This window comes from Caretta caretta, chromosome 1 (assembly GCF_965140235.1).
Source record: "Caretta caretta isolate rCarCar2 chromosome 1, rCarCar1.hap1, whole genome shotgun sequence".
NCBI lineage: Eukaryota > Metazoa > Chordata > Testudines > Cheloniidae > Caretta > Caretta caretta.
Genome location: NC_134206.1, coordinates 33,909,350 through 33,919,313, shown reverse-complemented (window position 1 = coordinate 33,919,313; position 9,964 = coordinate 33,909,350).

Genomic DNA, 9,964 nt, shown 5'->3' with positions numbered 1-9,964 from the left:
TCTTCATGTAGGACAGTCAGATAACCCCGTTCAACCAACCGGACCCACAACGCCAGTAACTTGTGATCCAAAATTGACTTTTGATGCCGTCGCTACCATGCGTGGAGAACTGCTGTTCTTTAAGGGCAGATAACAGCAAAGAACTTCTGAGTTACTTCTTTGAACTGAAAAAAGAAAAGGAGTACTTGTGGCACCTTAGAGACTAACCAATTTATTTGAGCATAAGCTTTCGTGAGCTACAGCTCACCTCATCGGATGCATACTGTGGAAAGTGTAGAAGATCTTTTTATACACACAAAGCATGAAAAAATACCTCCCCCCACCCCACTCTTCTGCTGGTAATAGCTTATCTAAGGTGATCACTCTCCTTACAATGTGTATGATAATCAAGTTGGGCCATTTCCAGCACAAATCCAGGTTTTCTTACCCCTCTGCCCCCTTTGAACTGCAGTACTTAAAAGGAAACAATATTTCTGATCATTTAATTCCCATGAGACATGAGGGGAAACAGTAATTTAGAAATGTAGCACTGTCAAGGTTCCTCCCCAACTCTGAACTCTAGGGTACAGATGTGGGGACCTGCGTGAAAACCTCCTAAGCTTACTTTTACCAGCTTAGGTTAAAACTTCCACAAGGTACAAATTAATTTTATCTTTTGTCCTTGGAATAATCACTGCCACAACCAAACTCTAACTGGGTTTACTGGGAAATGTAGTTTGGACACGTCTTTCCCCCCAAAATCCTCCCAACCCTTGCACCCCACTTCCTGGGAAAGGTTTGGTAAAAATCTTCACCAATTTGCATAGGTGACCAGACCCAAACCCTTGGATCTGAGAACAATGAAAAAGCATTCAGTTTTCTTACAAGAAGACTTTTAATAGAAATAGAAGTAAATAGAAGTAAAGGAATCATCCCTGTAAAATCAGGATGGTAGGTACCTTACAGGGTAATTAGATTCAAAACATAGAGAATCCCTCTAGGGAAAACCTTAAGTTACAAAAAAGACACACAGACAGAAATAGTCATTCTATTCAGCACAATTCTTTTCTCAGCCATTTAAAGAAATCATAACCTAACGCATACCTAGCTAGATTACTTACTAAAAGTTCTAAGACTCCATTCCTGTTCTATCCCTGGCAAAGCAGCATATAGACAGACACACAGACCCTTTTGTTTCTCTCCCTCCTCCCAGCTTTTGAAAGTATCTTGTCTCCTCATTGGTCATTTTGGTCAGGTGCCAGCGAGGTTACCTTTAGCTTCTTAACCCTTTACAGGTGAGAGGATTTTTCCTCTGGCCAGGAGGGATTTTAAAGGGGTTTACCCTTCCCTTTATATTTATGACAAAGCACTAACAATAAAAATCACATACAAAAGGAGGACCAAATTCTCTGACGATGGGTGCCTAGCTTTACCTAACATTTCTCTCAGGCATAACAAAATGCTTTAGCTGTTTCCAAAGTGGCTGCATCAAATGGTGAGATGGCTATAGGGCACCAACCATTGTACTGGTTTCAGAGGAACAGCCGTGTTAGTCTGTATTCGCAAAAAGAAAAGGAGTACTTGTGGCACCTTAGAGACTAACCAATTTATTTGAGCATGAGCTTTCGTGAGCTACAGCTCACTTCATCAGATGTTTACCGTGGAAACTGCAGCAGACTTTATATACACACAGAAATCATGAAACAATACCTCCTCCCACCCCACTGTCCTGCTGGTAATAGCTTATCTAAAGTGATCAACAGGTGGGCCATTTCCAGCACAAATCCAGGTTTTCTCACCCTCCACCCCCCCACACAAATTCACTCTCCTGCTGGTGCTAGCCCATCCAAAGTGACAACTCTTTACATAATCAAGTCGGGCTATTTCCTGCATAGATCCAGGTTTTCTCACATCCCCCCCACCCCCATACACACACAAACTCACTCTCCTGCTGGTAATAGCTCATCTAAACTGACCATTCTCCAGGTTTAAATCCAAGTTAAACCAGAACATCTGGGGGGGGGGGGGTAGGAAAAAACAAGAGGAAACAGGCTACCTGGCATAATGACTTAGCCACTCCCAGTCTCTATTTAAGCCTAAATTAATAGTATCCAATTTGCAAATGAATTCCAATTCAGCAGTTTCTCGCTGGAGTCTGGATTTGAAGTTTTTTTGTTTTAAGATAGCGACCTTCATGTCTGTGATTGCGTGACCAGAGAGATTGAAGTGTTCTCCGACTGGTTTATGAATGTTATAATTCTTGACATCTGATTTGTGTCCATTTATTCTTTTACGTAGAGACTGTCCAGTTTGACCAATGTACATGGCAGAGGGGCATTGCTGGCACATGATGGCATATATCACATTGGTGGATGTGCAGGTGAACGAGCCTCTGATAGTGTGGCTGATGTTATTAGGCCCTGTGATGGTGTCCCCTGAATAGATATGTGGGCACAATTGGCAACGGGCTTTGTTGCAAGGATAAGTTCCTGGGTTAGTGGTTCTGTTGTGTGGTATGTGGTTGTTGGTGAGTATTTGCTTCAGGTTGCGGGGCTGTCTGTAGGCAAGGACTGGCCTGTCTCCCAAGACTTGTGAGAGTGTTGGGTCATCCTTTAGGATAGGTTGTAGATCCTTAATAATGCGTTGGAGGGGTTTTAGTTGGGGGCTGAAGGTGACGGCTAGTGGCGTTCTGTTATTTTCTTTGTTAGGCCTGTCCTGTAGTAGGTAACTTCTGGGAACTCTTCTGGCTCTATCAATCTGTTTCTTTACTTCTGCAGGTGGGTATTGTAGTTGTAAGAAAGCTTGACAGAGATCTTGTAGGTGTTTGTCTCTGTCTGAGGGGTTGGAGCAAATGCGGTTGTATCGCAGAGCTTGGCTGTAGACGATGGATCGTGTGGTGTGGTCAGGGTGAAAGCTGGAGGCATGCAGGTAGGAATAGCGGTCAGTAGGTTTCCGGTATAGGGTGGTGTTTATGTGGCCATTGTTTATTAGCACTGTAGTGTCCAGGAAGTGGATCTCTTGTGTGGACTGGACCAGGCTGAGGTTGGTGGTGGGATGGAAATTGTTGAAATCATGGTGGAATTCCTCAAGGGCTTCTTTTCCATGGGTCCAGATGATGAAGATGTCATCAATATAGCGCAAGTAGAGTAGGGGCTTTAGGGGACGAGAGCTGAGGAAGCGTTGTTCTAAATCAGCCATAAAAATGTTGGCATACTGTGGGGCCATGCGGGTACCCATAGCAGTGCCGCTGATCTGAAGGTATACATTGTCCCCAAATGTGAAATAGTTATGGGTAAGGACAAAGTCACAAAGTTCAGCCACCAGGTTAGCCGTGACATTATCGGGGATAGTGTTCTTGACGGCTTGTAGTCCATCTTTGTGTGGAATGTTGGTGTAGAGGGCTTCTACATCCATAGTAGCCAGGATGGTGTTATCAGGAAGATCACCGATGGATTGAAGTTTCCTCAGGAAGTCAGTGGTGTCTCGAAGGTAGCTGGGAGTGCTGGTAGCGTAGGGCCTGAGGAGGGAGTCTACATAGCCAGACAATCCTGCTGTCAGGGTGCCAATGCCTGAGATGATGGGGCGCCCAGGATTTCCAGGTTTGTGGATCTTGGGTAGTAGATAGAATATCCCAGGTCGGGGTTCCAGGGGTGTGTCTGTGCGGATTTGATCTTGTGCTTTTTCAGGAAGTTTCTTGAGCAAATGCTGTAGTTGCTTTTGGTAACTCTCAGTGGGATCATAGGGTAATGGCTTGTAGAAACTCATGTTGGAGAGCTGCCGAGCAGCCTCTTGTTCATATTCCGACCTATTCATGATGACAACAGCACCTCCTTTGTCAGCCTTTTTGATTATGATGTCAGAGTTGTTTCTGAGGCTGTGGATGGCATTGCGTTCCGCATGGCTGAGGTTATGGGGCAAGTGATGCTGCTTTTCCACAATTTCAGCCCGTGCACGTCGGCGGAAGCACTCTATGTAGAAGTCTAGTCTGCTGTTTCGACCTTCAGGAGGAGTCCATCTAGAATCCCTCTTTCTGTAGTGTTGGCAGGGAGACCTCTGTGGATTAGTATGTTGTTCAGAGGTATTTTGGAAATATTCCTTGAGACGGAGACGTCGAAAATAGGATTCTAGGTCACCACAGAACTGTATCATGTTCGTGGGGGTGGAGGGGCAGAAGGAGAGGCCCCGAGATAGAACAGCTGCTTCTGCTGGGCTGAGAGTATAGTTGGATAGGTTAACAATATTGCTAGGTGGGGTGAGGGAACCAGTGCTGTGGCCCCTTGTAGCATGTAGTAGTTTAGAAAGTTTAGTGTCTTTTTTCTTTTGTAGAGAAGCAAAGTGTGCGTTGTAAATGGCTTGTCTAGTTTTAGTAAAATCCAGCCACGAGGAAGTTTGTGTGGAAGGTTGGTTCTTTATGAGAGTATCCATTTTTGAGAGCTCATTCTTAATCTTTCCCTGTTTGCTGTAGAGGATCTTGATCAGGTGATTCCGCAGTTTCTTTGAGAGCGTGAGGCACAAGCTGTCAGCCAACCATTACTGTAGTTTCTAAGGAATTCTAATTCTTTTCAATGGGAACTCTGACCCAGATTCTGCTATACGCAGCTCTGATCAGAGGAGAGGAACTTAAATGTTAGTGGTCTAGTGGCTAAGGCTGGTGAAGGTGAATCAGGACTGTCCCCTAGATTCTATTCCAACTACTCTGCCGCTGTAATCAGTGGAATGATAGGTTTGTTACCACTCTACATTCAGTTAAAAAGAGGGCAGCTGCAAACTCATGTTTTGCAACTGGTATGTTTATGTGACACACTGGAACTCTACTTTGTCATGACCCCACCACATTGTAGCTCATTAGCTAAAAGATTAGCTCTAGTAGGTATCAGTCATAGCAGACTCTTTTTCTCACTGTGGATCAAACACTAAAGGGAGACAGAATTAGACACACTTCACCTTTGTATTACATTTATGGCATGTGCAGGAACAATTTATAATATGCCAATTTTATTTAAACCAGTATTTCTGGCACAAGCATCCTCAGATGACAGAGGTCGACCTCAATTTCATTTCTTTATTCTGGCCAAATCTGCCATCTGGAATTCAAGCTGCTTATGAAAATGTTGAAAGGGATCAAGTTTTTCTTTTTAAAGGTAATGGAATCCGAAATGTGTTAGTTCTTCTGATATATGAATTTACTGGGAATACTTTGCTCCACAGAACGTGCAATTCTCCTTAGATGACACTGCATAAAACAACTCAAATGTTCAAGTTACAAAAGCCCCCAAAATGTGTGAATAGTGAAATTAAAGGTCGCTTATCTATTTAATGTAAATGTTCTGAAAAGCAAGATATGAAAATGGCTTCACTTTTCCTTCAAATCTAGTTTTACCATAGGACATAACATACGGCTATTAATCTGCTGCGGACTAGATCACTTCTGGCCTTGAAGTAAGATACAAATTGTCAGTATTAAGTCAAATAACTAGCAGCTGTTTTGAAAAGCATTCAGCAGAGTATTGGTGAATTAGTTAATTATTGATGCCACATCCAAACGTCTGTTAGGCACCTTAGGGAACACAGGGAACAAAAGACCTCCAGAGACCTCCAGAGATCTTAGAATCTTAGAATCTAGGTGAAGACAGGACATACAGATGAGGGTAATTACTGGAGGTGGTTAAAAAATGAAAACCTATTTGAGTGAAAAATTTCAAAACTGTTTTTCTTTGGAAGTGTTCAAAAGAGACCACTTTTGGTAAGCAAACATTTTAAGAAGTATTTCAATACTATTTGTGTTACAAATTTTGACAAGAATATCAAAAGGGTTACAAAATTTTCCACAATCCCCATTCCCTACCCAAAATGTTGCTAATGCTGACACTCGTTTGTGAAAAATTTTGTTTTAGTAAAAAAGGCCGTTTGTTGATGAAAATAGCTGTCTGTTTGAAATAGTTCAACCAGCTCTAGTAACTATACTCTTAAGTGGGGAGGGGAGAAAGAGAAAAGAACAGGGTTTTATAAATAAGATCACCTGATCATTTAGATAAGACGTGCACTTATTAATAGTTAAGGTTCTGTATATACATCTATTTAGACATGTATACACCTCCATCACCAAAGTATCTGAACACAACCCAAGTATTGTTAATCTTCTGCATCCCAGTAAACAATTCTTGGTGGATTACTTAACAATTTGTAGAATTCAAGGAGTCTTCTCCCAAAATGTATAAAGTGTATAAGTGTACGGGAAGGGTTCTTCTTGGACTCATTGCTCCAAGGTCTAATTCAGAAACATGAAGGACATCTCCTCTGGGCTTTACACTATGTTTAAAATACAACGATCAGTGCCATTCCTTATTTTACTGGAAGTAAAGGGCAGAATGAAATCTCAGCTGTACATGTCTGTTGAAAATGAAGTTGCTTTGTTATCATCATTGTAATGAAAGTACTAAGCCAGAAGTCATGATCAGATGTTGTTTAGTATGAGCAGAAGCTGCTGGTGAAAGCTTTACTTCTATTTTTTCTTTGTAGAGAACAAATATTGGGTCCTCAGTGGGAATGACTTCGTGTATAACCACCCAAAAAGCACCTATGACTTTGGCTTCCCAAAAAATGTTAAGAGAATTAATGCAGCTTTCAGTGATAAGAATTCAGGGAAAACATACTTCTTTGCAGGTGACAAGTACTGGAGGTAAGATTTAATGTTCAACAGAGTTAAGGTATATTTCTCTCTTTAGGCTTGGAGGGTTAATATGGAAACATAAAATAACATGTAATAGGGATTAAACAAATTGGATTCCACAAAACTGAATAGGGTTTGATGGAAGTTAGTTTTAAAACCTAGGGAGTCTGATAGAAAACACTAACGTTTCTTCTATAGGTTTTTCCCAATCATCCGGTAGAAATCTGTGGCAGGGATGTAATTACATTCTAGAGGATGAGACACAAAACCTGTAGAAACCTAGTCAGTTCTTTAAGAATTACGCAAAGGATGTAAGGTTCTGAAATTGTACTCCTGGGTCTCTCAAACTTCAAGCTAACAGAACTATTAATATACTGGATTTTTGTTCCTTCGGTGTGAACAGTCAAATGGGTTTGATTATGCAGTAGTTTGTGGTTACGGTTTGTTTATATTTCATAGGAGCTCAGTAAACTTTTACAATAAACTACCTCGCTGAACTAATGCCTGCATCACATTGCAATGGCTCTTTGGCTTCTCCTCTGAAAACAATTTAGAATTCAGTTGAATGGAGCTCTTGGAATCCCAATATCAGGAGCAGCGCTGGAAGGGCGGGAGTGGGGGCTTGCCACTCCAAAATTTGCCTTTATTCCCCGGCAGCCACCCCGTAGCTGCTGCTGCTCTCCAGCCATCCAGCTCTGAAGGCACAGTGGAGAGAGTGGTAGCTGCTAGCCGGGTGCCCAGCTCCAGCAGCAGCGGAGAAGTAAGCCCTGGAGGGGTACTGGGGTGCCTGAGAGCAGTCCCCAGCCCATGTCCCTGCCTGCTGGGGCACGCTGCACATGGCAGGTGGAGGATCCAGGGCTACCCCACAGAAGCCCAGACTGAACCGCTCTGGCCTGGGCTTCTGTTTCCAGCCCCCCACAGTTGCTGTTCTCCCAGGGCTCTGCCAGCCCCCGAGCTGGGTTCCCTGCCTGGGCAGCTCTTATCAGTTGCGAGCAGCCAGCACCCTGCACTGCCCAGCTCTGGCTTCCAGCCTCTGACCAGGCCCCAGGGCAGTGCCACGGAGGGGGCAGGGCCTTGAGGCAATTTTCTGTTTGGCTCACCTCAGCCCCTCCACTGGGAGCTGGTGCCACCCCTGCATAATATAACAGTAAACCCCTCAAAGATACAGATGACTTTTAATTAATAAATTATATATCTGTTGAGCAGTTGACATTAAGACAAATATGATTTCAGAGTTACACATACAGGGCTTCTGCTTCCCCATGCTGGAGCTCCACTTTCCCAGGAAACACTGATTGGCTAGGATGTGGTGGCCAAAGCTGTATATAGGCAAGAAGAGTTTTATTCCTTTGGGGCAGCCTTGCAAAACTGCCCAGCAAACTCACCAGCTCAGTCTCTAGCTTATCTTTACCACACATGCAGTTCCTGCCTGTCCCTGCCCATTCAGCCAAAACTCCTATACACGTGCACACACACACTCCTGAGGTGAAAGCTCAATGGAAGTTTTGCCACTGAGTTTAATGGGGCCAGAATTTCCACCTCTAGACTCTCTCATATGCACGCAAACCTGAAAACATAATAGCAAGGATTTTAAGAGTTCAGTTAGTTTAGCTCATTCTTAATGGATTTTCTACCAAGAATAGACTCATTTATGTGTCAGGGTTTGTTTTCGACTTTTTAAATGTCATTTATTTACCATACATTATAAATATATTTCTTCTGTTCAGATACGATGAAAACAGTCGGTCCATGGATCAGGGTTATCCAAAGAAGATAATCAATGACTTCCGAGGAATTAGCAAAAAAATTGATGCTGCTTTCCAGCATGGTAGTAAGTAAAACAAACCTTTAAAAACAGTTTACTATGCTAGAATATTTGTGCTTCTCTAGGTTGAAGAAATCTTTAAAAGACAATCATTATTCATATTTTCACTACTGTACTAAGATCAGAAATTAACACAAATGAATATGTAGGTACTGTCAATGTTATATTTTGCTTTATAGAAATATTTGTTGGAAAACATTTCACCTATAAAATATAACATTCAATTTATTTTTATTTCTAGGATATATCTATTTCTTCCAAGGAACAAGACAGTTCCAGTTTGATCCTAACATCAAGAGAGTTGTCAGTGTCATGAAAAGCAATAGCTGGTTTAATTGCTAATTAATTCCATTGATTTCCTTCTTGCGTGTTGCAATTGTTTTATATGCAGTGTTATTAATCTATTAATACATCTTAAAAAATCAAAAAAATTGTACTGTTCTCTGGCCTGATCCTCTGGGAGTTCTGTCTGAATAACTACAGAATGTTATAATACTGTCATAATGTAAATTATTGTATTATTATAGGCTGGACTTTCGATTACCCATAAAGTATTTTATATTTGTGCTACCACTTCCTGTGTCTTGTGATCATTGCCACTTCTCAAGAGCTACACTCTGCTCCCAAGCACAAGCTGAGTAAATGGACTGTGCACAGGGAACTTACATGGAGACTTAAGGTATAAAGCAGAGAATGGAGCAGCCACATTGCCATAGGCTGCATTACCATCCATGGCACACTGGAAAATTTCTGTGGAGCCAATATACCCCCTCTCTCATCAATCCATTAGTCATACTCAAACCTCTCCCCTTCCCAGCCCACCCAAGACCCAGATTTCTCTCCATGGCCATCTGCTGAGCTCTGCTTCTCTGAACTTCATGGCATCCTTTTTGTCCTACAGTGGAGCTGCATTACTCCTTCTAAACTCAGGAAGATTTACAGCCCAGAATTAATTCCTAAGAGAATCCACATTTTAAAACTTGAAAACAAAATGGCAACATAAGTGGAGAGCTTGATGCTGTATAGTCACCTACATATTACACATTCATTTTCCAATTAAGGTGTGTGACATTGCACTGTTTATGGAAATATGCTTCTGAGTGGAAATATGACATAACTGGAATATGCTTTACGTTAGATATGCCATGTAACATATATTTGCAAAGGTTATGATCTACTGAATATATTCATCCTACTTAGAATCATAGAATCATAGAATCATAGAATATAAGGGTTGGAAGGGACCCCAGAAGGTCATCTAGTCCAACCCCCTGCTCAAAGCAGGACCAATTCCCAGTTAAATCATCCCAGCCAGGGCTTTGTATGCATGTATGCATACTTGTATGCATCTATCATTTTTATATCTGAAGTTATGAGTGTTGGCTCTATGCTTGTATTTAAAGTGTTTGCTGTAGAAAACACATAGGGAAGGTTTGGCCTATATATTGTGAAAGGATTATTTAAGTAATTGGGAGTACTTAACTAACAAT